General features: G+C 39.4%; 1 long non-coding RNA gene across 1 annotated transcript; it reads left to right on the forward strand.

Moving 5' to 3' along the window:
• The first annotated feature begins 579 nt into the window (after positions 1 to 579).
• On the forward strand, positions 580 to 25444 carry LOC140706735 (uncharacterized). The gene is made up of 5 exons (XR_012086572.2): positions 580 to 17813; positions 20219 to 20350; positions 22497 to 22598; positions 23652 to 23779; positions 23962 to 25444. It is a non-coding gene; the product is annotated as an uncharacterized LOC140706735 (long non-coding RNA).
• Positions 25445 to 25623: the final 179 nt, after the last annotated feature.

Here is a 25623-nt window from a genome sequence, read left to right on the forward strand (position 1 = left end):
TGCAGTTTTTACTGCAACAGATTTGGCAGGGCATAAACAAAGCCTATAAAAATGTACTTCTTTTGACTAAGGCAGAGGTCCCCAACCCCCAGTCCGCGGCCTGGTGCCAATCTGTGGCCTTAGCTGGGCCGGGCTGCAGAGACAGACTTCCCCCTCACCCCCGCATGCACACCCCACACAGCCCCTTTGTGCATGTGTGCACGTGCCTGTGCCCATGTGAGCACTCCCCCACCTCTTCGTGCATGTGCACAAGCATGTGTGCCCGCACAAGCACCCTCCCTCTCCTTTGTGCATGCGCACAAGCACAGGGGGTGCCCCGCCTTCCTCAACCAGTCCACATGGTTAAAAATGTTGGGGACCACTGGACTAAGGCATGTATGCTGCCTGGGAGATTTTGGGAGCTGCAGTACAAAAGGAATTTTTCCAAGCTCTGATGCTATGAATCCTAGTAGGCTTCCAGGGGAAAATTCAAGCTTTATTTTATCTTATCTTCCTCAGGGATCTGGAATCTTTAAGGAGTGCTAGATTGAGGAAAGGAAGAGATACAAAAAGCAAGAAGAGATGGTGAATAGAAACTTATGCTTTTTATGAATCTTAGCTTTCTGGAAAGAGGTTTCAGATAATATCAAGAAAATGATGGTATTCTTTTGGAAGGACTAATTCTATTTGTACCTGTCTTAGAAGTATGGTATGATAAATAAGCCCACACACCCAAGTAAATGAGCATAGGATATTCATATACTTTTATGAGATTCTCAATGCTGTAGTCCTTCACAAGTTTTCCATGCACTCATGACATTTCATTATCTACTACAGTGTAGTCCACAGCAGTGATACAAAACAACCCCTGTTACTTTATGGGGGGGTGAACAAATTATTTGTATTTGAGGAAAGTGAAATCAAAATATGTGAGGGTACTTCTAAGGAGGGGAGAACACTCCTGTACCTTAGATCGATGCTGACTTTGAAGTGTATATATTTCTTACACAGAGAAACATCTTTCAAAGTTGTCAGGGGCTCCCCTCTGTTAGTCTTTTGTAACATAAACACAAAAGAATCTTGTGACACCTTAAGGACTGGGAAATGTCATTTGTCATAAACTTTCCTCAACAGCAGCCTACTTCCATGAAATGTATATGGAGCCTTGCCTCAGTTATTACACACATCTTTGGCTGGGAGGGTGTCACCAGTGGATGTGCAAGGCATGGAAATACAAAAATTGCGAACAATGATAACTGCCTTAAATGTAGATTGTGATGAAAAGTCAGATCAGAGAAAGGAAGTTCAATGAGAATATTGTCTTTATATTATAACATGAACAAACAAATCAAATGATCCTTTACTCATTTTTAGTGTCTGTGGGGATTGTATGTGATTTCTGAAGGCTGACCTCACTTTCCCCGACTTCTTTTTTTCATGCAAATCAGATGGCAGTGCATCACTTGCAGAGAATTCCCAGGGTAGTCTTATGGGCCATTTTGCCATCAGAAGAAATGGCACAGAATTGATGGTTATCTGAGGAGAATATCACTAGAAGCCTCTACATGTGACAAAATACCATTATATACTTACATGCAGCAGCAATCTAAAGGGCAATGTTACATGATTCCTTTCCCCCCCTTTATCCTGGCAACAACCCTCTACAGTAGGTTTGGCTAAGAGATTCTGATTGCCTGAAGGAAACCAACAAAACTTGTGCCCTAGCAGAGACTTTTTCAAATCCAGCACGATGATGATGGCTTTCTCAGATCAGTGCTCAATGTGATCAGTGCCAAGGATGAAATACGTTGCACTCTATTTAGCATAAGCATTGAATTCATAATACAGGGTTTTAAAAAATGTGTTGGGGGTGAGGGGTTCAACAGACTTTAAAGGTGCCTGGTACAAAAACTGTTGAAGCTACCAGTTTACTGTTTAGCAGGTTAATCCTCTCTTTAGACTCTGTCAACTCTCCATATTTCATTCAGATATGTGAAAATAAAATATGCTTGAGCTTATGCAAGGAAATTAAAACTTCGCTTTTTACCCAGGCCTTCCCAAGCACCACCCTTTTGTAAAATTATGCTGGCCCCTTGTCTGCCACTGTTGATTTTATGGGGTGGGGTAGGGTTTTGATTCTTCTCTTTTAATATGTTTTATATGGTTTTAATATTTTAGCTCTTATGTTTAATAATATTTTGTAAACCACCAGAGTAGTAGCATCCTCACTAAATAGGCAAGGTATAAATTTAAATAAATAAATAAATAATATATATAATTTGCAAATGTCAAGGGAGGGGAACCACAATCCAGATTTCTCCATCTCAACTCAGATTTGGGGTCTGGATACAACCAGGTCAACATCAATCCGAATCATCCTCGGCTCCAAATTAAAATAGGAGAGCACTTCACAACCTTCCAACATAACACACAATTCCAAACATCTTGGGTGAATTGGCTTTCTGCAGGGAGTTGTTTAAAAGCATTAGCGTACAGCAGATGAATAAATACTCTTTATCTTGATGGCATAGTATGGATTTGAAATAGATATGCCCAAACCAATTTACAGCAAAAAGACAAAGTAAAAAAATATGAGGGAACTTAAGCACTGCAATTCTATTTATGGATGTTTAATTATATACTCTTGTTTCTCTAACAGCAGTTAGTGGAAATTGCTCTCCATTTCATATTGAACCAAGAAAGATTTCAAGCCAGTATTTAAAAAGTAATGAGAAAAAAAGTAAGGAGGCTAGAAAAGTCAGCATACTGCAACTATGTGCTTTAACTTCCACAGGATTAAACTTCCTGTCTCTACATAGTTTGGAATGTTGTATTTCTGCCTCATCATTTAACACATTTGTATAAGACCACTATAGAATCCATAGATATTTTCGCACCTTGACCCATTATTTGGAGAAGGGTTGAAAGCAACAGACCTTATTCTCCTCTCCTTTATCACACATTGTAACCTAAAGGAGAACCACAGTTTATGGGCATACTTTTACTAAGCACTAGACCAGTGGATCTCAACCATGGGTCCCCAGATGTACTTGGACTACAACTCCAAGAAGCCTTTACCACCAGCTGTGCTGGCCAGGACTTCTGGGAGTTGCAGTCCAAGAATATCTGGGGACCTAGGGTTCGGAACCACTGCGCTAAACTGTTCACCTAATCGTCCATTATACAAATGAGCCCATGGATTGCATGAGTAGGCTGCTATAAGCAGCCCTCTTCTTTTATTAAAGCCACTATTTTTGTTGCCCACATTGCCTCTGAAATGATGCCATATCCCCATGAACCATAATTTCTGGTGCATTGGGGCTAACATGACAGCATTATTGTGGTGGCAGAACATTTTTTTTCTCACTAGAAAAGCATATACGAGGCATTACATCACTTATTAAGTTACATTTTTGAAGAATTCCTCCTGGTCAGCAAAAAAAATAACCCTCCCTGATTTATCATTTGGTGTTTTAATTGTCTTTTTTTAAAAAAAAATATCAATTCAAATATGTTATTCTTAACGTAGATTAGATACACAGTATATTTGAGTGCATCTGACGTAAAAACATTTATTCTGAGGAAAGTAGTTTCTAAGATTTTACATTCACTTTTAGAAAAACTACCCAGATGTTGTATCATTCTGATGTTGCATAATAAAATCCAAGCTGCAGTGAGGAAAATATTCTCTACACTTCAGCAGTAATAAATTTCCCCAGGTAATCTATTAAATCTGTTGTTTCTTCTTCTACTACTGCTTTTACTGGGGATGGCGGGGGGGGAAGCATATACACAGAAGGCCCTTGATACTCCTACCCAAGGTGTTTGGAAAGAAATATAGTTGCTTAATAAAATGAATGCTCTTTGAGGGAACCGAATTTCAAAGTTTAAATTTATATTTTAAGAAAAAGATGTAGTGCTAACAGCTATATTTCCCCATAAAGTCTAGCTCCTATAGCAGAAAAAAAACAACCAAATGTTGGAGGGAGGGGAACCACCCCAGGAGTCACAGAATCCAGCTGTTAATAGAGCTCATATTTTACCTCAGGTTGTAAATAGATGCATTCTTTAAAATGATGGGTGCAGCATGATAAACAATTGTTCAAGGTAAGATGTCCATTGTATGCTTAAAGCTCATATTGCCAAGGTAGCTTTTTAGGATGATGACTAGAATAATTATCCCTGCTCTCTGTGGGTCAGATCACATTTGACTATACCGCAGGATTATGTGAGCCATACCAACACCTTCTGTAATGTATCTGGGAACTTTGGCCTCCACAGAGCAGTTGTAAAATAGTGTGGTAAACTGTAATGGAGATTTTTTTAAACCCTCTTCCTGTAACCCTGTTTTCAAGGAGTCTTATCTTAACCAAATTACAAGTATTCATATTGTACCTGAGTGCTTCTGAATTGCTACTGTCTCCTCCTCAGGCAAAAACAAAATAAAAAATCTAAATAAAGAAAACTGTCTAAAGAAGTGGGATTGTCCATGAAAGCTTAAATTAAAATATAGCAGTTAGTCTTTAAGGTGCCACAACATTTTTTGTCTTCCTTCTTTGTTTGTTTGTTTTTGTCTGATATGCTAGCAAAGACTAACATGGCTGCCTCTTCTAAAACTATCTCCCTGCATGAGCACATAACTGTAAAGAGATCCTAATTTCCAGACTGGGATCTGTTTCCAAAGGGACAATAGGGATGAATGATTCTGTCAGTTCCCCTGATCTTCCATGTTGGTTTCATTTCCCCCTGGTCTGGATAGGCTTGTTAGATTGACAAAGGATGGGGGATGAGTGAAAATCCCACTTCTGCAGTCCTTCTTCATCCATTGTCATAAGTCGTTAATTGTGACTTTGTCTTAACTGTGTCTTTCTGGTGGGTATGGTCCTGATCTTTCTCTGAAGGATGAAAGACACTCATTTGATGGCCAAGAGTGGTCCTCGCTTGACCAGATAGGCGGGATATTAAATAAATAAATAAATAAATAAATAAATAAATAAATAAATAAATAAATAAATAAATAAATAAATAAATAAATAAATAAACAAATAAACAAATAAACAAATAAACAAATAAACAAATAAATAAATAAATAAATAAATAAATAAATAAATAAATAAATAAATAAATAAAATTTTGGACAAGAATATAGGTGGTTTGAGAGAGGTGTCAGGGAGGTCATATATGTGCATATAGAAAATCCCTCACTCAACAGGGGTGGAGGCCTTAAATACAATTTGTCTCCTATTTATCATGCTGCCGTTTCATCCATCCCCAGAACGATCAGGACCACACCCACCAGAAAGGCCACTGTCAATGACTGTTAACAACCCATGACAATGAGTGAAAAAGAACTGCAGAAGTGGAATTTTCAGTCACTCTCCCCTGTCCTTTGTCCACGTAATGAGCCTATTCAGACCAGAGGGAAATGAGACCAACATGGAGGATATATCAGAGGTCTCCTACCAACTCTCCTCAGACTGAAGAAGCTACTTGGATGAGTAGTGAAACATTTCACCCCAATAAGAAAGAAGTCTAGTTGCCATCATGCAACTTCCAGATAACCTCACCTGGATGACTGAGAATCTTCACAGACTTAAAAGAGGCATTCAGATACATTGTTTTATAGATTTGAATGTTCAGGAACAAAATTCAAGGGAGTATGTAATCTAATTGATAACTAGGTTGCATCCTGCAGGTCAGTCTAAGAGAAACTTTGGTTATGAATTCACAAGGAATTCTATAGTGCCTACATCTTCTTCTCTCTGGAAAAGAACTCTGCTAGAAGGCCTCATAGCTGCTAAAACTTAAACAAAAAAAGAATAATTACTAAACTAATTGTCCAGGGATAAAGGCCTATTGGGTAGTTGAACCCACTCCCTTCAGGAAAAATGTTGCTGTTATTATATACGATTGGTGGGGGGTTTTCTGAGGCCAGTTTGGTCCATTTCAGTTTAAAATTAGGTTTTCTCCAACATCACTGTAAAGAAATGAAAAATGCCCTTCCTACTTTACCTACCTGGAAAACAAGTGTTTCGATTTTGACACATTGTTAATTAAATATTGATTTGTTGGAAGATGAACTAAGCCGTCAGTAGACTTTTTTTTTCTAATTAGAATAATTACTTTTCTATCTGCTCTATATAAAAATAATTTAAGGAACAGAAATGTTAAATAAATCTAAATTATTTAGCATATTGCTTGTGATTAACAAGTTGGAAATAGTTTAACAGCTTTGGGCAACTATTTTTAGAAACCTTATACTCTTTTAAACTGCTTTTCTATATCATTTTAAAAAACTGAACATAATCACAAATAATTAATTGCACGCCCTTGTGTTACTGTATGACAGGTATAGCATAGTAAACATTGTGACCAGTATCTTGTCCAATATTTATGCACAAGGAAATTTAACTTTGGAAGCCGCCTTAGCCATCTGATGAAAGGTCACATGGAGTCACACATCTGATCATATAACTCACTCAAATTGACATGTCAGCTTCCACAGTTGGAGTTTTGCATGAATCACTATGGAACAGAATACTGGTGTGTATCTTGTGGCACAGAGGTCCCCAACTCTTGGTCTGTGGCCCAGTGCGGACCGGGCCGTGGAGACAGACCTCCTGCCCTGCCCCCCCGCATGCACTCAATCCCACACAGCTGATTTGCTCATGCTTGTGCATTCCAGCATGCCCATGTGAGCACTGCGCTGCCATTTGTGCAAGTGCACAAGTGGAAGCATGCCCAGACAAGCCCCACGCTGCCGTTTGTGCATGCACATGAGCATGCGTATGCCCACACAAGCACCGTGCCAGAGTTTGCACATGCACACTCATTTGTGCAAGAGAGAGCATGTGCTTGTTCGTGCATGCACACTAGTGCGGGGGTGCCCTGCCTTCCCCAGCCAGTCTGCGGGGTTAGAAAGTTTGGAGACCCCTGCTGTAGCAGCTAAGCACAACATAGGAATTCAAAACTAGTAGCAGACCCATTCAATCACTGGGTCTTACTTAGGAGTTCACTGATTAAATTCCCACTGATTCAATAGGCCTAACTTAGTTGCAATTTACTATGCTATGCAACAGGATTGCAGACAGCATCTAAACTGTGTGGCCCTAATGTAGAGATCCGATTCATAAATGTGTGCTGATGTTTTTCTGATTCCAACTTTGATGGCAGGAATATGTGAATCATCTGAGATCAAATACCAGAGGCAGAAAATTGATTTAGTTTTACATTATCATACACATAATTCTTTCCAGTGTACTCTGTTTACATACACGTCAGTGATCCCCACTAGAAATTCACACTGCAACATACACATGAGTCTATATTGAGACAAATAAAATTGCACTGGGGCTGGATAAAGTGGATACAGGGAAGCTATTTTCCTTCCCACACAATACCAGAACCAGGGGACATCCACTCCAGTTGAGTGTTGGGAGAATGAGAACAGACAAAAGAAAATATTTCTTTACCCAGCACGTTGTTAGACTGTGGAACTCCTTGCCACAAGATGTGGTAATGGCCTCTGGCCTAGATGCCTTTAAAAGGGGATTGGGCAGATTTCTGGAGGAAATGTCCATTGCAGGTTACAAGCCATGATGGGTGTAATCTCTAGGCTTAAAAGGAAGAAATCCTGAAAATGACAGATGCAGGGGAGGGGTATCAAGAAACAGGTATCTAGTTGTCTTTTGTGCTCCCAGAGGCATCTGGTGGGGCCACTGTGTGATACAGGAAGCTGGACTAGATGGGCCCTTGGCCTGATCCAGCAGGGCTCTTCTTATGTTTTCTTTTGAAATCTAGGCTCACTGACCCACTCATCTAACAGTGCAATCAAGGAGGACTTACCCCCATTTAAATAAGTATAGGATTACAACACTAGCTCTACATTTGTAATCCTATGCATCAGAGATATAGAAACACCACCACTCCAGTGTTCAGAGGCTTTTTTTGGCTAAATCTCCCACAATGCCTTGGCTCTTAGAACCACTGATCACTGAAATAGCCAGCTGAGGAACAGCTGGGCTGTGACTGTAGTACAGAATAGCAGCAGCTTTCTGTTTCTGGTGATAGATGGTAATTCTGAGTCAACCCAGTCCCCAGAACTCCACCCCATGAGGTCTCAGCCTCCCCAGGGTTAATGACAACTTACCTGGATGCAACTCAATGAACTCAGTGGGACTTAAATTTTGACAAAACAATCCTTGGATTATACAGTGATTCCCTTTGAATATATGTCCTGGGCTCTTTCATAGACAGGAATTATGACTAGACATGGGACCTTCATGTTTGTATCTTGGGAGGTGCAAATCCAAAGCTCAGCACCACAAGTGCCACAGTGATTCATTCTTGCCCCCCAGAACCAGCCCGGTCCACTCACCGTGTTCCTCGCAGTGCATGCATCCAATGGCAGCGACATCATGACGTAGTCCCACCGGTGCTATCCCACTTCTCCACACAGCCAACTGCTCCAGCAAGGACATGGAAAGACAAGTCTCCCCACTCAGCTGCTGAGTGGTTGCCTGAGGGGAGAAGCAGTTGGACAGGCGTGCTACAAGGAGCCTGGTGAGTGGACCAGGCAGGTTCTGAGGGGTGGGATGGACTGAGCTTCATATTTGTATGCCCTGGGATACAAATACGAAACTCCCATGTCTAATTATGAATATTTACAAGCAGGAGAACATAAGATTCCTCTCCACAGAATCTTCACCACAGAGTCCTTACTGAGTAAGGTAACAGTTATCCAAAAATTTAAAAAAATGTAGACTTTTAAACTAACCAGGTTTCTTTGCTTTGCGTTTTTTTTTTCCACTGAAAAATTAAAACAGGTATTCTTTGGCCCCAGTGCAGCTAATTAAGTATATAAATCCTCCTTGTTCTCCTAATAATTAGGCAATAAGCTACAGCCCTGGGAAAGAAAATATCTGAACCCCTCTTTCTTTCATTTGTTTCTCTTAACTTTCTGTTCTCAAGTTTGGCTCAGTGGTCTTGAATATTGCGCATGCCACTGATGGATTATCATCTCTCTCTTCTTTAATGAAAATGTTAGAGACCCATCTAGGTAAACTACTAAACAAATGCAGGGTTAGAATCCATGTGCTTGGTTTTCTCCACTGTCCTCCCCACTTCCCCTCTTTGATTCCTCTCTCCATATAAATTAATAGCTTCACCATCCTTTTCTACACCATCTTTCCAACTCTTGCCCTTGTACCAGAGGCTCACAAATGTGGACCAACCCAATATCAGGTAAAGAGCAGAAAGGAGATGCAGAGATATGACTCAGGAAGCTGTGCAGACCTTCCATTTTATATCAGGCTTCTCCCTTCAGCGACAGTTAACACAATATTTGACATTATGGGGTGAGAGGACTGCAATCTCCTGCAATTGCTTTACTCAAAATCATAGCCAAAGATATGAAAAACATCCTTTGCTGTACTTGGTGGCATGCAAAAATATAAAATACATACATATATGTCTGTTCATGTGTCCATGTGTCCTTATGTGCTAATGCATTAGAGGAAATCAGAATTTCACAATACAATTCTAGGCACGTCTGATCCAAAATAAGTTTCATTGGCAGAAATCCTGTTGCTTAGCATAGTAAGTTGTACTAGAGCAGACCCATTAAATCCATGAAAATTTGGTGAGTCAACTTCTCCATAAATTCCATTGATTCAAACAACCCTATCTAGTTGGGACTTCTGCAAAAGAAAGTTTCATTTAGAGTTAATCTATTTGAATTAATTGAATTTACAAAGGACTTGACTCATCGACTCCCTGATTCAGTGGGCGTACTCTAGAGTGATTTACTATGTTAACCGATAGGATTTCAGCCAGTGAGTTTACTTACTTCAGAGTGCATATACTAATGAAACAGTACAATGAGTCGGTGCAGCAAAATCAGGGAGAGTGCATCGTGTAAAACTGTTCACCTTTGAAGCAATGGGTCACATTCACAAATCTGTGGTTTAATGACTCTTTCTCACCTGCTTTGAAACTGGATTGTTTTCATTTGGATGCCCGTCAGACATACAGTATACAGTATCCAATGTGCCGTGTTCTTTTGCATAGTGATGCAACAAAGAAAACTACCACCTTTCTGTACCTCCCACAAACACTTAAGAGACCAGCTCTTCCTTTAAAATCCATGGCAACCCCCCAAGGCTGATGGCAAGCACCTTTTTAAGTGCATATCAGGGAGCTGTTCTTGACCTGCCATTGTGGATCCCTTTTCCCTTGGAGACCCAAAAGAGTTGCAAAGCATTGTATTTCACCAGGCTTTGGGGGTGGGGGGTGGGATCAGCAGGGAATTGAGACTTTAATATGGTTATGCTGTTAGCTGTTGAATTAGACTTCATTTAATTTTAATAGAATTTTAATGAGATGGACAAGATAATTAAGACATAGAGTATACATTCCACTTTCAGACAGCCACTGGAAACTTCTCTCCCAGTATGAAAGCTGCTGGTATGGGCAAAGCTGAAGTCCCATAATCCTTTCATCCTTCCCTGTTGAAACCCTTACCATGTTCGTGGTTGCTGCAACAAAGTCTTCCACTCTCCAAGAATTATGAAAATGATTGGAGGGGAATTCCCATATATCCATCAGAGGTGTAAGTTTATTGTAGGGATGAGAAAGAACTGTGCTGGATTTGAAATTCTTCAAAGACAGTTTCACTTCCTCACCTCCCAAGATACAAGGCACTATGAAGCATTCTTTGCCTCCAAAATAACAACATTTGCAAGGCTTATAGTCCCTTCTAGAGAAATGAAATGTGCAGAAAACAGTGTATTAAGGATTTAAAACTTTGCTTCTGTCATTCTGACTCAGGAGAACAAGAAATCACCAGTTCCTTTTCTTTTCTCCTGCCAAAAGATTTTCAGTTGGTCTTGCAGAGCATTTTTACATTTGGCATAATGTTTTATGCAAATTACACAGGTTGTTATAATAGGTAATATTTTGTTGACCAGATGTCTAAAAAATAAAGAACATCATATGTGTTTTTAGTCAATTACTCAGTCCTTCTGTGCTTGCTGTCTCTGTGCATGTTAGGTTTACACAGAGGGAAAGGACAGTATTTTCATGCAGGCACATTATATGCAAACTTTAGAAAATCTGAACAATGAAAAAGCACTTGTGCTGGAAGCACAACATACCATGGATGTTAGTAAAATCTTGTCAGACTGTCTGAATTTACCACAACAGGTTGTCTCATTGAGAATAAGTAATTCAGCAAGAAATCTTCACATCTTGACTACATACATGTTTTTAAAAGCACTAACACTAAAAATTGAGTAAAATACATGTTTTTTAAAAAATTAATGAACACACTTTAGCCAGCGGGGAAAGTGCATGCACTGAAATATGTGCAAAGATATGTGCGTCAAAAATGCCCTCCAACAGTGAACAAATTCCCCTCCAAGAAGGGGGAAAAACAGCCTTAGAATCTGATGAGAACAATGGGTAGAACAGTAATGCAAGTGAGATTCTGAGAAACACAATGGAATCATGACGGAGAGATTCTCACATGCATAATTTGCTGGCTACTGGAATGTTACTTGTTGTTAAGAGTTTGAAAACTGTCTACCCAAATTGCACACCTTGTAGACACCCCCCCCCAATCCTATTTAGCAATTCCTACATCTTGAACTGTGCGTACATAAGATTTTAGCTTTCTGTTAGTTGCCGAAGTATCCTAGCCATTTTTATAGCTGAGTAAATGAGAGAATGGGTCAGTCAGTCATCAAAGCCTGAACATTTTTACTTATTGCAGTCACTCTAAATCTTTCGAAGAGGCTAAGATGGTCCTCTGTTTATCCTGCAGTTCACTTAGCCAAAGACTCTGCATGGCATTTCAGGCTTAACCCTATCCACGTTTCGAGATGCATCTGGGTCAATATAAATAGTATCAGGAAGCTTTGGATAAAGTCGCCCTGCCAATGATGCTAAGCTAATCACTTTATTGCAGTAGAGTTTTGCTCTCCATTCCAAATGGGAAATTAGATTTACCCTTTTGAAGTTTATTAATATCTTTAATCAAAGTCAGTCAGAGTTGTGGTACAGAGACAAATGTTTTCATTATTGCCTAAGCTCAATTAAACAAAACTGTTGTTCTGCCTTGGAGAGAACAGCTTCCTGCCTCACGCCAGGCACAACAATGTGTGGTATCAGCATGAAATTTGCAGGAAGGATGGTTTTGATGGCAACAGCTGAATGATCTTAATAAAGGCCATGCACAGAATTTTTCTTTATAATCAGATCATACTGAGTTTATTTCGGAATAAGCAGGGATGTTCAGGGTAGCCAATTGGAAAGGAAGAGAGAGCTATTGTTCTTTTAGGATACAGACACCATATTTTAGAGGGCCAGATTCTCCCTTGTAGCTGGGGTGAACAATGAAAGCCAGTAGGGATAGAAAATAATTTTATTTTTCTTTTGTGGGCTGAGGACTTAGCCCTAATGTTAGGTCAGAATAAATACATAGAGGATTAGACTTTCTGCTGCTCTAAAGATGAGGGTGGGAAAACTGTTGGCCTTCCAGATTGCTCGGGGATACAGCTCCTGTCAGCCCCACTCAGCAGGCTTTAATGCCTAGCAGCTTTGACAAAAACAGACTCTTTTAATAACATTTAAGATATATACCAGAATATGAGTCCAGATATTTCCTTGTGTACTTTGATGACTCATAATCTTATTCCCATATGACTGAACATAAGGAATCGAGGAAGCCAAACTCAGATGAAATTATTAAATTATTAAAATCTGTGTTATTTGCATCCCTTAATTCTTTTGTTAATCTTTCCAATAAAGCAAGATCCCATGCTCATTTACATTATGCATTCTGCTGTAAGCAGAAATATTACAAGATTTTTATGTAAACTCTTAGCATTCTCTAGGAGAAATAAATTCAGCCAGCTTAATGATTGATTTAATTAAAATTGTTGATTTGTTATACTTTCTAATTTCTATTTATCAATGACGAAAACTGATTAATCTTCACACAAAACCACCACATATGTAAATATGATAACACCAAACTAATTTTTAATACCATTTATATATTAACTGTTTTCAGCTTTAAATATTGCCTTGCAATGATGTAAGCTGCCTTGATCCATTTTGAGAAGGATGACATTTCTGTTTTATAGCATTTCAGAAGAATATACAAAAGCTTATTAATTGCATACCGGAGCTGGCAAGAGCATATAGTTGTGGCGGGGGGAGGAAGTATATGGGAGAAAATGCAATGGCCATATTCTTCATTCCCTGTCAAACCTTTAACAGACAGTATGGAGTGGACATGGTACAGTATCATGTGCTGTGTTTGGTTCCAATTCCTTGGCTACCTAGGACCCAGTTTTCCTTAGACACAGAATGTTGGACCTAAGTGCCATATTTGCATTGGTTCTCATGTATAGGAAAATGACTGGGGAATGTTAAGGCTCCAGCAGCCTATGAAGAAGATAGGTTTCCCACCCTTGCTGTAGACAGCAATTTGTGGCAATCTTGTACTATTATGACTATGTTCTTGTAAACTGCCCAGAGTAGTAGGTTTTTCTAGATGGGTGGTATAAGAAGAAAGAAAGAAAGAAAGAAAGAAAGAAAGAAAGAAAGAAAGAAAGAAAGAAAGAAAGAAAGAAAGAAAGAAAGAAAGAAAGAAAGAAAGAAAGAAAGAAAGAAAGAAAGAAAGAAAGAAAGAAAGAAAGAATTTTTTACATGTTCAAGCCTGGTCCTTTAGCAAAAAACACAAAGCAATAACATATGTAAGAAATCAGACTCTAAACCTTCATTAGTCATTCCAAATCTTGCTTGTTAGAATTAAACCCAAATTCTTTAGTCAAGATTAAGAAATCTATGTTACACTCATCTCCAGTGTCTTACCTCTATTTAGCACCAAGCAGATCTAGAAACCTTCTGGTAAATGTGGCATTTTAAAAGCCATTAGAAAAGAGAAGTCCCATCAATGACTGAGAGATTTATTTTGTAAAATGAAAGTTATCGGCTTGAACTCCCTCCTTACATAAAGTGTTGGTGGAAAAAAATGGGATACTTGAACCAAAGAGTTATGTTTCATCTGGGAAGGTTATTGTGGCTTTTTTTTATTTTGTGCAGTCTCAGGAAACAGGACAATTTGTCATCATAGCTTCCTCCCTGAATTGGGACATTTTCTCCACACCATTGACGCTCATAGCTTTGCTGCTGTTCCTTATTTCATAGAGTCTAGCTTTGAGGAAATTGGTAGGAAATATCTCCTAGCGGTCTATGGCAGTTTTCAGAAACCCTATTGTAAATGGACATATCAGAAACAGCATTTAAAGCTATCAGTGTACCACTTCATAGTGCTGCGGGTTTTTTTCCTTTTCTCGGTAACATACATATTTTCTATGCATTTTTCAAAAATGGAGAACTTTTAAAATTTGAAGACTTGCAGATTTAAGGGATATTAAATTTTTTGTTCACATACGTTTTCATATTGGTAATGGTGTTAGTTTGTCCCCAGAAAAGCTAGCACTGAAATAAATGTATTTGTGTTAAAGATACTGCTATACTTTTCTTTAGTTTCTGCTTTGCTTTTTAATGCTTGTTCAAGTCTTGGTCAAAACTGGGTAATGAGGTATGTTTGCATTAAAATGCAAGTTGACTGAATGTTCCTGCCATATCTGTCCTTGACATGCATTTTTTCCCCTGGATACAGTGGTCAAAATCCAGTAATAAGTCATTACTAGGCCCACTGAATCAGTGGGAATTTACCAAGTGAATACATATAAAAATTCCACCAATTCAATTGACCTACTCTAGTTGTGACTTACTACTGGATTTTAGCCAGTGTTTGTTCCATACTAAGACTCCAAGGGGCTTCTGATGTATCCGTGGGTATCAGTGCATAACGCGGAGTCAGCTCAAATGTGGTGTACACAGCTGGGAAGGTCTTGAACCCAGGCCTTATTTGACAGCATGGTCACAAATTCAATCTACTGCATCCCCAGGCAGAGCTAAGGGAACTCTGAAGTCCCCTTATCTAGAACTTCTGAAGACCTGATAATAATCAATGTAGATTTTCAGGAGCTAGATGGTCCAGTGATCTGTCTCAGGGTAAGGCAGTTTCTTTTTTGTTTATGTCATTCTCCCCCAGCATACAGTATTGAGATGGGAGTTTTGTATTTGAACATGTGTCATCAGGATGCCATCATCTTAACCAACAATACCATCAGGTTGGAAGGCAATCTTTAGTAGCTGAGTAGAAAAAAAGAAGTTGGGAGTCATAGTTTTTCACATCATAATGGTGAACCTACCAAATCTAGAATGTCTAGTCAGGCTTCTGACTTTGTTTTTTTCAGTGGTTTGGAAAGCAGCCTGCTCTTGCTTGCACTGATTCAGGGCCAGTCTACTTTCCTTGGATCACACAAACCTAAGTCAGATCCAGAAACCTGACATTTCATGCCTTCTGCTGATTATCACGGGGAATGCAAAACCGTTGTATCATTTGTTCTACTTATTAGAATTGGCTGAGCTGAGTAGCACCTTAGGGGGGAATTATGTTTGTGAAACAGCAAACAAATAAGTGCAGCGTTATTTGTGCTGTGTGCCTTTAAAGCTGGATTTTTAAAATGGATTTACCAATAAAGTTTTTATTTTCATGGCAGAATTGGAAGACGTTTGCAGATTTAGTAGCCTCTTAGGAGTAAATTATGATAGAAGAAAGTGAGAAAACCTGACACAGGGCATTTTATGTAATAGCTACCTTTTCATTTTAAGAGTACTCAAAAAAGGCATGCACATTCCTTATGGACCATTGCTATGAACTCAACAGGCACTGACTATGGTAATCTGATATTTGCAAAAGCCCGGATCTATTACGAGACCAACTGAATTTCCATTGCTGGAATAAACCGGCAGTCTTCTGGATTTGGGCTAAAGCCATGTGGACTTGAGTCTGAATACAAAATTTTTGTCTTGCTGTGTGCGTTCGCACACACTTGTTACATCACCCGTCAACAAAAGGTAAGTCACAGTTGGGGAGCAGGTGGGGTGATCGGGGTGGGGTGTCCCATTGGTCAGGCAGTGGGTGGGTGATATTGGGGGCAATCAGGCTTATGATGGAAGGATGTGGCTAGCAGGGGGAAATCAGATGGGTGATGGAGGGTGATCAGACAGACAATGGGGGTGCAGCTGGCAGGGGGCAATTGGGGGGATCAGAGTGGTGATCAGAAAGGGAGTGAGTGTTTCCACTGGCAATTGGGTCATCCAGTGGGCAGGAGGAGGTAATCACAGTAGCTTTTTTTTAAAAAAAATCCTGTTATCTGGTGTTGTACTGTATCAGATAGTAGGATTTTTTTTAAAAAAAAGTGGCAGGGCATATACACACGTGGAATTGATTCCACTGAATTGATTCCACGTGTGCCTCAAAATAAATGGACCTCTGCCAGAGGACGAGAAAAAAAATTACTCTCGTCACATTAGTCCATGTATGCACATGTCTCATGTGTACACTATAACCTAAATCAGCCCAACCTGATACAAAAAAGGGTTTTTGGTTTTTTGTCACTGGGACTGAGCCCTCAGAAAGAACCGCCGTTACTCTCCTTGCTCTCACTTGGTTTAGACTAGGCCAGGTGATGGGTGTTGCATAGGCATGAGCACTTTACAGATGAGTAAGAAAAAGGACTGACTCAGGGAGATCTGTTTGAATTTGGGATGATTACGGGGCAGAACATAAAGCCAGGTTGTCGTTTGTTGGATTCTGGCATGCAGTTCTGTCTAAACCCATTTCTATGGACAAACTGTGGTCATCCACTGGCACACTACAATTAGAGTAGCAGCTTGTCCCTACCTTGTTCTTTTAGTCGCCCTCCCTTAAGGAGGAGCTGAAAAAAACGAGGAAGAGAGAACCAGACCAGAGATGGGGAAAAAGAATTGTGGTTTGTTTTGTCACCTGTGGGGCAATTTAAAAATAAAACAGCAAACTATGCATATAAAAACCACAGCTTACTATTACAGATAAATGAGTCCAGACTGAACATGCACTTGATTATGCACATGTCACAGATGCTTCTTAGACATAATGCATGGTTAGTTTTTAAAACTAAATGAATGGATGTAATTCTTAGGACAAAGCAAAGCCTGCATCAGCAGCCAAACTCATAAAATGGAGATTTCTTTTCATCAAAATCAGTGACATAACCTCATCTCCTTATGAAGCATTTGGTGTGTATAGCATTGCAAATTATTCATGGCAATTCAAGATACATGGGCTTGTACTGCCGGAGAAAGGATGTTGAGCTGACGGCGTACTTGGCTGTGAATTTTTGATGAGGCCTTGCATAAATCGAGGCATTGCATACATTTCCAAAGGAGATTACACAGCTACATCAATAAACAGCATTAAAAATCAAGCTTCTGAAAAGCCCGGGGAGGGCAATGAATGATGCTGATACACAACAGAAAGCATCTCTTTTACTTGCTCAAGCAGATTTTTATTGGAATCCTATTGTGTGTTTTCTTCCTGGACCGAGAAGGAATATTGGAGTGTGGAGGCGGTTTCACAAGAAGCTCTTCCACAGCTGAAGAGGTGGGCATCCATATGCAGAGCTTTGCTTAAAATGTATTAAGTGAATTAATAATCTTCTCAATATCATGTATTTTCTCTCCCTAGGAACATGCTGTGCTAAAGCAGCCTCTTTTTTTTAAAAAAAGCTATTTTTCCTCTTGAGAGGTGACACCACCATTTGGCATCAAGAAGCAACTGCCCCAGACATCAGACACTGAATATTTGGAGTGGCAGCTTTCCCCTTATAGACTTTCCTCATGAGACCCTTTTCCATTCTGCTCATTTGGAGGTCAGAGCTACATATATCTTAAAGCCTGTCTTTCAATATCTCAATTGGCCCACTGCTTTCTGGTGTGGTGGAGGGTACTATACTGTTGCCATTGTCAATGTATGCTTACCTGCTAGTCAAGTTGGCTTCTGCCCATGGAATAAATGGAGTCCCATCTTGCTCCTTGCCTTTGGCACCCAAGTATTCTTCCTCTCACACATCTCTCTGTATTGATGTATTGCATTAGAATGAAGGACAAACCTATTCTCTGAACAACTTACATTTCATGTCTAGTGAATTAAGTGAGATACTGTACAATATCTTCTTGTGATAGATACAGACACTAGAACAGGAGTGTCTAGGTATCAGTGAACCTTACAATGGTTGCTAGAACACCTGAATAGTTAGAATATTAAGTGTATGTCTCAAGGTTTCTTGCATTCATGACGCTACAGACATAAAGAGTCTTGAGGCATGGAGCTCTAATTTCCAGATTGCCTGATTATCATATAAGTAAGGATGTAATTCAAAGCTTGTTTAATCTTCATAGGCAAAGACAAGGAATCCTTCTTTCCCCCAACAAGGATGAGATGAATTTTTTTGCACTCTCAGTGCAGTTCTTACATGGGTAAGAATGTTTTGTGCAAAATTAATACACACACACACACACACACACACACACACACACACACACACACTAACAGTAACAATGGCAAAATGTTTCATAACATTATACAATTTGTGCAATTGCACCAGTTGCTCAAACAACATTGCCTACTGCATTATTTAAGAATTATTTAAAAACACCAGATGGGTGGACATCTACCCCAATAGCTCTCCCAGTGGGATATCAATGAGGCAGATACTTTGTGCATTTTCTTTTGAATTGTTATAATAAGGAAACAAGCGCAAATCTTTTCTGAACATAGGAAGTACCTTGAGCTCCCACCCACCCACCTTGTTATGTAGCCTGTACAGTTCATGTTCTAGACCAGACTCCACCTAAGCATCCTTTGGGTGACTACTATGGCCCCAGCAAATCCATCAAGTGCACTCTTCCATGTCCTCTTGGAAAACAATGGACCGGTGGGAGATGCCAGATGCATTTCCCACATTGACTGAGAGTAATGTGAGGCTGGATACATTTTGGAAATCTACAGTTCTTTACAACACATAAAATGCATTCAGAACATGGCTACTGAATTTGCCTACAACCAACTCCCACCAAGGTAGTAAGGGGGGGTCACCAGGAGGCACTTTCCTATAGGCTTCCAAAATCTAGAACCAGCCCTAACCATAACCCTGCAAATGGTGGATCTCCTTTCTGTAGTTGTGATACCAGGCTGGAAGCAAGCAGTAGATGTTTACAAGCCTCTGGTGGACCACCATATTTGCCCTGTAGAATGTTTGCTTTGGTTGTTTACACAATGGGTACACCTGGTCTATGCATAGGTAAATTAGGAGGTAATCATTGGCCCAAGACTGTTTTGCAAAGACCAAAACCCAGCTGTGATGTGGGGTTTTCTTATTAAAGTGTTGGGTTGCTTTGCTAATGAGCAGTGCCATGGGCTTTCTTGAAGGCTGGGGAAGTGGTATTCTGAGAGGGGTCTTGGAAACCTACCAGCTCCTTCCCCGAGGCAAATTCCCCTTCCCAAATTGTTGTGAGCTCAAGGGGAACAAACAGGCAAAACAACTGTAACTGGTTTTCCTGTCTGCAGACCTACCAGCTATGTTTGGAGGAAGAGCAAGGGAGCAGATTTACTTTCTTAGATGTTGGATTATATTAAACACTCTTTCATGGAGCACCACTTCCCTGATCTTTGAAGTCATCTGGAACCCCCATATTACCTAATGACTAATCTCTTACCTGATGTCTCTTGAGGTCATTATTGATGTGGCTGAGTGGAATTTTGCTATCTTTGGTGGCTGGCCTGTTGTACACAACCATTATTTGTCCGTCAGTTTTGCTGTCTCCAACATACTAAGACTTCAGGTAGTGAAAGCACAATCAATAAATGAAACAATGAACAATTTGCTAACTCTTCATGATATCCAAATCAGTTGCCTGAGGTGACCACCTCACTGTGACTAATGGTAAGGCCAGCCCTGTATTTGTAGCTTGTTGTGACCTACTAACACTAGATCAATGAACTTAAGTCCTGGGTGCAAAGCAGAGCTATGCATTCATTCACTAAGCAAATGAAGGAAAGTCAAGAATAAGTTAATTTATATGAGTGGATAGTATTACAACTTATTGGATGTTTAGTGGGATTTTATCTCTTAATGAACTGCTTTTCTCATGTGTTCTCCAGGTCTTTTCAATCTGATCCGAGCCAAGATTCGTATTTTTCTCATTACCTTCTACCACACGCTGTAAGAATTTAAGGCCAGGGTTAAAACTACCTTCTTCTATTTCTCATTCACAGCAATTTGATACAGCAACATGCCACTTGGTATCTGATTGCCTAAGAGGGAAGAGGAGCATGAAGGGAAAAGAATTTCACAAACTCAGACCATGTTGTTTCAAGATTTTTCAGTATTTTCTCATTAAGGCTTTGGTGAGTCTTCTGACATTCGCAGTCTGTGACAGTGCTGAAGCCTTGAGTACAAACAGAGAAGTAAACCATTTTATTGATTTCAATTTCATTAGAAATACAGTTTGCAGAGAACAGAACCCAAGTGGAAAACTGACAAATCAATTCTTTCTGAAGTTTGCTTTGAAGGTAGAAGTCTTCTCGGCACAGAAAGGATCCATACAGTGATACTTTAAGTAACACTACATATTGATATTTTAATGCATAAAAATTACCTAGCATAGTGTAAAGCAATTTTATGAACCCCCACAATCAATAGTATTAACTAGGCTCTTCATGTTTGTAAGGAATGGATGTGATTTGACCCAGCTGTAGCAACACCAATGCAGAACTAGTATTTCTGATGGATGTGGAGCCAGTGTTGTCTAGTGGTTAGAGTAGTGGACTAGGACCTGGAAGATCTGGATTCAAAACCCTGCTCATCCATGGAGTTCATCAGGTGACCTTGGAACCAGTCATTCTCTTTTCCTTACCTCATAGTACTATTTTAATAATTAAAAAAAGGAAAGGAACTATATCTGTTCATTTGAGCTCCTTGAAGGCAAGATAGGGTGGAGGTGGGATAAAATAAATAAGTATACAGTACAAGTACAGTACAAGTATTAAAATAATTAAACCAGCTATGATTTGAAAATTGAATGTAGTTAAAATAAATTTCCATTAATACTCACCATGACCATAACAATAGAAGTGCTATCTAAGTGCCCTTCTCCCTAGCTGTCAGTCAGTTGCTGAAGTCCTACCCAAATATATGGTAGAGGAGCATTAGAGAGAGAGTTAAGTTAGCCTGCCTCAGCAGGGAGTTCTACCGTCTGAGAGGCAGCCAGAAAGGCCCACTGTTGTGTCTGTCACAAATATGCCTCTAAAAGTGTACTTATTCTAGCATCCATCTGAGCATTTTATTCCTATATCCCTATATAGATTTAAATAATATGCACTGTCAGAAATGGACTGTAATTTTTTAAAAGAAACATTGTAAATAAAACAAGATTACAATTTTTTAAAATGAAAAGTCATTATCATCATCATCATCATCCACATGCCAAATTCTCAAATGGTCTTAATCCAGGCACCCAGACCTTTCTTATATCAACTTTGCATACCATACATCTATGGCTGGAAATGAGGGTAAACTGAGATATAAACGTGCTGAGCACAAGGACTAGCATCTGCATCTAAGCTATGTATCTACTATCCAGTATTTATCCAGCCCCAAATGAACCATCTGGATACATTTTTTAAAAAAAAAGGTGAATGGAGATCTAAATTTCATCTGGGGCCACTAGTTACCACATTTAACTTGGATATGACCAACATCATTTCTCAGTAAGGTTCTGTGCACTGCCAGTGTTCAACTGAATTTTGCCTGAACTTACAGTCAAGGTGACTTTGGTAGCTCCTACTTGAATATCTGAGCATTTCTAAAAAACCTAAATGAGTGGCAGCAAGAGAAAAGGGGGCCTGTACATCTCCAGAAACATGGGCCCACTGCCTGTGAATAGAGATGCAACTTACATTGCATCGGGAAGAAGAGCTGCATTTAAATATTTCAAAAGAATGCTGCCCATTCCTTTCTGTTCCTTAATTTAAATGTGCATTAACCATGCATCCCATTTCCCCACCTCACTGTTTCTAATTTTTAATTAGCTTAATTTAACTGGAATCTCTAGATAGGTCACAGCTCTCAAGTTTAATAAAAATGGAGTGAAACAGGCTTAATAGAAATTCATAAATTACCAATGTTCTTTGGAGTAATACATACATAATTTATTTCACAACGATGCTCGATGCATTTTACTGTATTTGAGTAACTAATTGTGTCGGATATAGTGTCCCTATGTGAATCTCTTTCAAGATGCCAGGCAGCTTCTCCCTTGGCCCTTGGGATCCATCAAACACAGAAAAAAAACAGATATGCTTTATTGATCACCCCCCCTTATCAAGAGTTTTAATGATGAGACAACATTGTCTAGGACAAACTTGAAACTTAATAAGGACTTTTAACAGGCTGTGGAAGGCAGCACTTTGAAGAAGTTATTCTGAAAAGTATTTCCGTTGTGCCATTTTAAAGTAAATTGAAATCACTGTTGCATATTCATTATTATTCTAGATGAGCAGGGCTGTTGCTGCTTCTTCAGACTTTGCCAGAAGATAAGAATGCTCAGGAGCCTGGAAAAATTGCACCTTCTCCTGCTCACCATATCAACAATGGGTTTGTGCAGTGCTCATTTCTTACAGAATGACATGTCAGCAAGACAGAGAGGGAGAATTAATGAGCCCTTCTTTCTGATGACTGGGCATTTAACTGAAAATGGATGTGCCATACTTGCACACAACTTGGCAGCAATGCGGGCCATAGTTCAATAAGTGTGAAGAAGCTAGGAAGGAAGGTGGGACAATACAGCCAGCTGCCTTGTCAGATTGCCACCTGGAGATGTACAAAACCCTTCTGAGATATGACATCAGTCTGGCTGAATTTCTGGATGTCTGTCAAAGTCCCCGAAAACATTACATTTCATAAGTGACTAGTCCAGGAATGGGCAAACCTGTCAGGTTCACTTTTGCCCAAATTCAAAGAAAATGTCTTTCTATCAGATTCATTAAAACATTCTCCAATATTGGTTAGTTCATATCAAAATCCTTCAGCTTTCTGAGCTGATTAAATTCAATAATATGATGAAATGGGGGGGGAGAAAAGGGGAAAAAAGAAAATTAAGCCTCGGTGCTGCAGGGTCAGAAGACCAGCAGTCGTAAGATCGAATCCACGCAAAGGAGTGAGCTCCCGTCGCTTTGTCCCAGCTCCTCGCCAACCTAGCAGTTCGAAAGCATGCAAATGCGAGTAGATAAATAGGTACCACCTCAGTGGGAAGGTAAAACGGCGTTCCCTAGTCACGCTGGCCACGTGACAATGGAAATGGTCTTCGGACAAGGGCTGGCTCTACGGTTTGAAAACGGGATGAGCACCGCCCCCTAGGGTCGGACATGACTGGACTAAAAAAATGTCAAGGGGAACCTTCACCTGTACCTTTACCAGCAATCTTCATTGGACACTAAGGTGCCAATCTTTGACTGTAATAAATTTAGTTTGATTCAATTCAACTGAGCACCACAAAGATGATTGAACAAAGATGTTCAAACCTGCTTTTCAGAGCTAATTATTCAATGTCTTCGGACTAAATAGAAAGGTATATATCTTTTGCTCTCTCCACATTTGGAATCTTTGTTCGTATGAATTTATTTTACTTATTTACTGCCTTTTTCTTAGAAATGAGACTGAAGGGAGTTTACACCACCACTAAGAAACAAGAAAAAGTTAAAATAGAATAGCTGACATCCTATTGCTTAGAGCAGAAAGTTGCTCAAGAGTAGAATCATCGAATCAGTGGAGATTGGGTAAGTCAACTCCTCCATAAGTTCTATTGATTCAATTGAGTTACCATAGTTGCAACTTTCTATGTTTGGATCAGCTTGTGTGGGAGAACATGAAGAAATCTTTCTGATGACCTTATGAAGAATTTTAAGAAGCTATTATTAAAAAACACACCAAACCATGCAAAATTCTTCCCCTTTCCTAGGCAACTCTACTATAATGTGAAGAAGCCTGAGCAGAAGCAAGCAAGAACTGTAACAGTGGACTTGGCTAGAGGAAAGATACAGGCATCACTCCATGACAACCTAATATAGCCACAAGCTGTAATTTGCAAAATGCTTGGTCCACAAATAACCTTCTCCTTTTCATGTAAAGTCTGAACTGCTTCTCCACACCTGCTAATGACATTATTTGTTGGGTTTCTCAAAGAATGATGTCAGAACTTGAAAGAGAAGGAGTCAACTTAAGGTGCAAAAGGAGTGCTTGTAATGCTGACTACTGTCTCAAGTAACTATCATCATGAACTAGTGGGTGGTGAGTATCGGTGAAAGTACAACCACTCACTGTATGATGGAGTTTGATACGTTGCACTTTATATGGCTGGGATGTAATTTCTTCTGAATCCATTAAACCTGACAATTTTAGGAAAGTTTTGTGCATGCCAAACAGTGGATGTTGAGTTGTGGAAGCTGATGCATCTTGTCTATAGGATAGCATATTGATCTGTAGCCTTACTTGTCACATCAAAACTAATTCAAGCAATTTACTCTAGTGTAGCCTGAAAATGGAAGGATTTTCAGAAAGCATCCCTTGTAGTGCTTGAAGTACATTCTGAAGCAATCAAAAGCCAGAATCCATATTTGAAAAGAAATATATAATGAAAGTTGACAGAATCCAAAGCAGATGAGTTATTGATGCTTCCATTGACTAGGGTGGGTTCATAACAAAAAGCAAAGAAAATTATTTGAGGGAAAGGGGAAAAAATCTATAGCTGTAACACTTTGCAAGCAAATTAGTTTTCACAGGTGTAGGCAACCTTTGCATATCAGTATTTTGTCTTTTTTTTTTTTTGAATCAGAGATGTGGGTCAGAAACACGAATGGCCATAGATGAAGCTCCCCAAAATGCACAGGGGCATCTTATTTTGTTATTTAGTTGACTCATGACTCAGTGGAAATTTTCTAAAGTTTCTTCTAATGTTAAGGTTATTATTGGACTGTACAGAGAGCCAGGGACGGACAGCTTCAGATGCTCCATTGCACAACCAGATTCTCCCAACAGAGGTTATGATGGACCCTGTGGTTGAAAGGAAAGGAATGCAAAAATAATTGATGCTTTTGATTTATCACATTGTATCATACATAAAATGTATTTTTAATCAATAAATAAAGTAATATAACTGTGAAAATTAAATGAATGCAAAAAGAAATAACAAATTAAAATGCCACTTAGTACAAAGGCAAAACAAACAGTAAATGTATTTTGATTTTAAAATCAGTGTTCTTTTCAAAATGAAAAAGGAACCAGCATTTCCCTCTCAATTTGGTGCAATAAAGAAGCAGTGCCGATCTTACTTCTTTTACCTCACTTGTGGGGATAATAGAGCCTATAGCTTCAAATGTTTTTTTAACTAGTGCTTTCATCTGCAGCTCACCACATCAGTGAATGTGAGCAGATGCTCCATGTACGTTACAAATACATGCACATAAAAATCCTTCATGCAAGAGAAGCCCTGGATTGGCTAAGGTATTAGCAATTTGTGGGTGGGTGAATTTCCACCAGTTGTGACCCATTCCTCAGTGGCTGAAATCCTGTTATTTAGTGTAATACTGTATGTCACAACTAGAGTAGGCCCATTGAATCAATG

Source organism: Pogona vitticeps, chromosome 4 (assembly GCF_051106095.1).
Source record: "Pogona vitticeps strain Pit_001003342236 chromosome 4, PviZW2.1, whole genome shotgun sequence".
Taxonomy (NCBI): domain Eukaryota; kingdom Metazoa; phylum Chordata; class Lepidosauria; order Squamata; family Agamidae; genus Pogona; species Pogona vitticeps.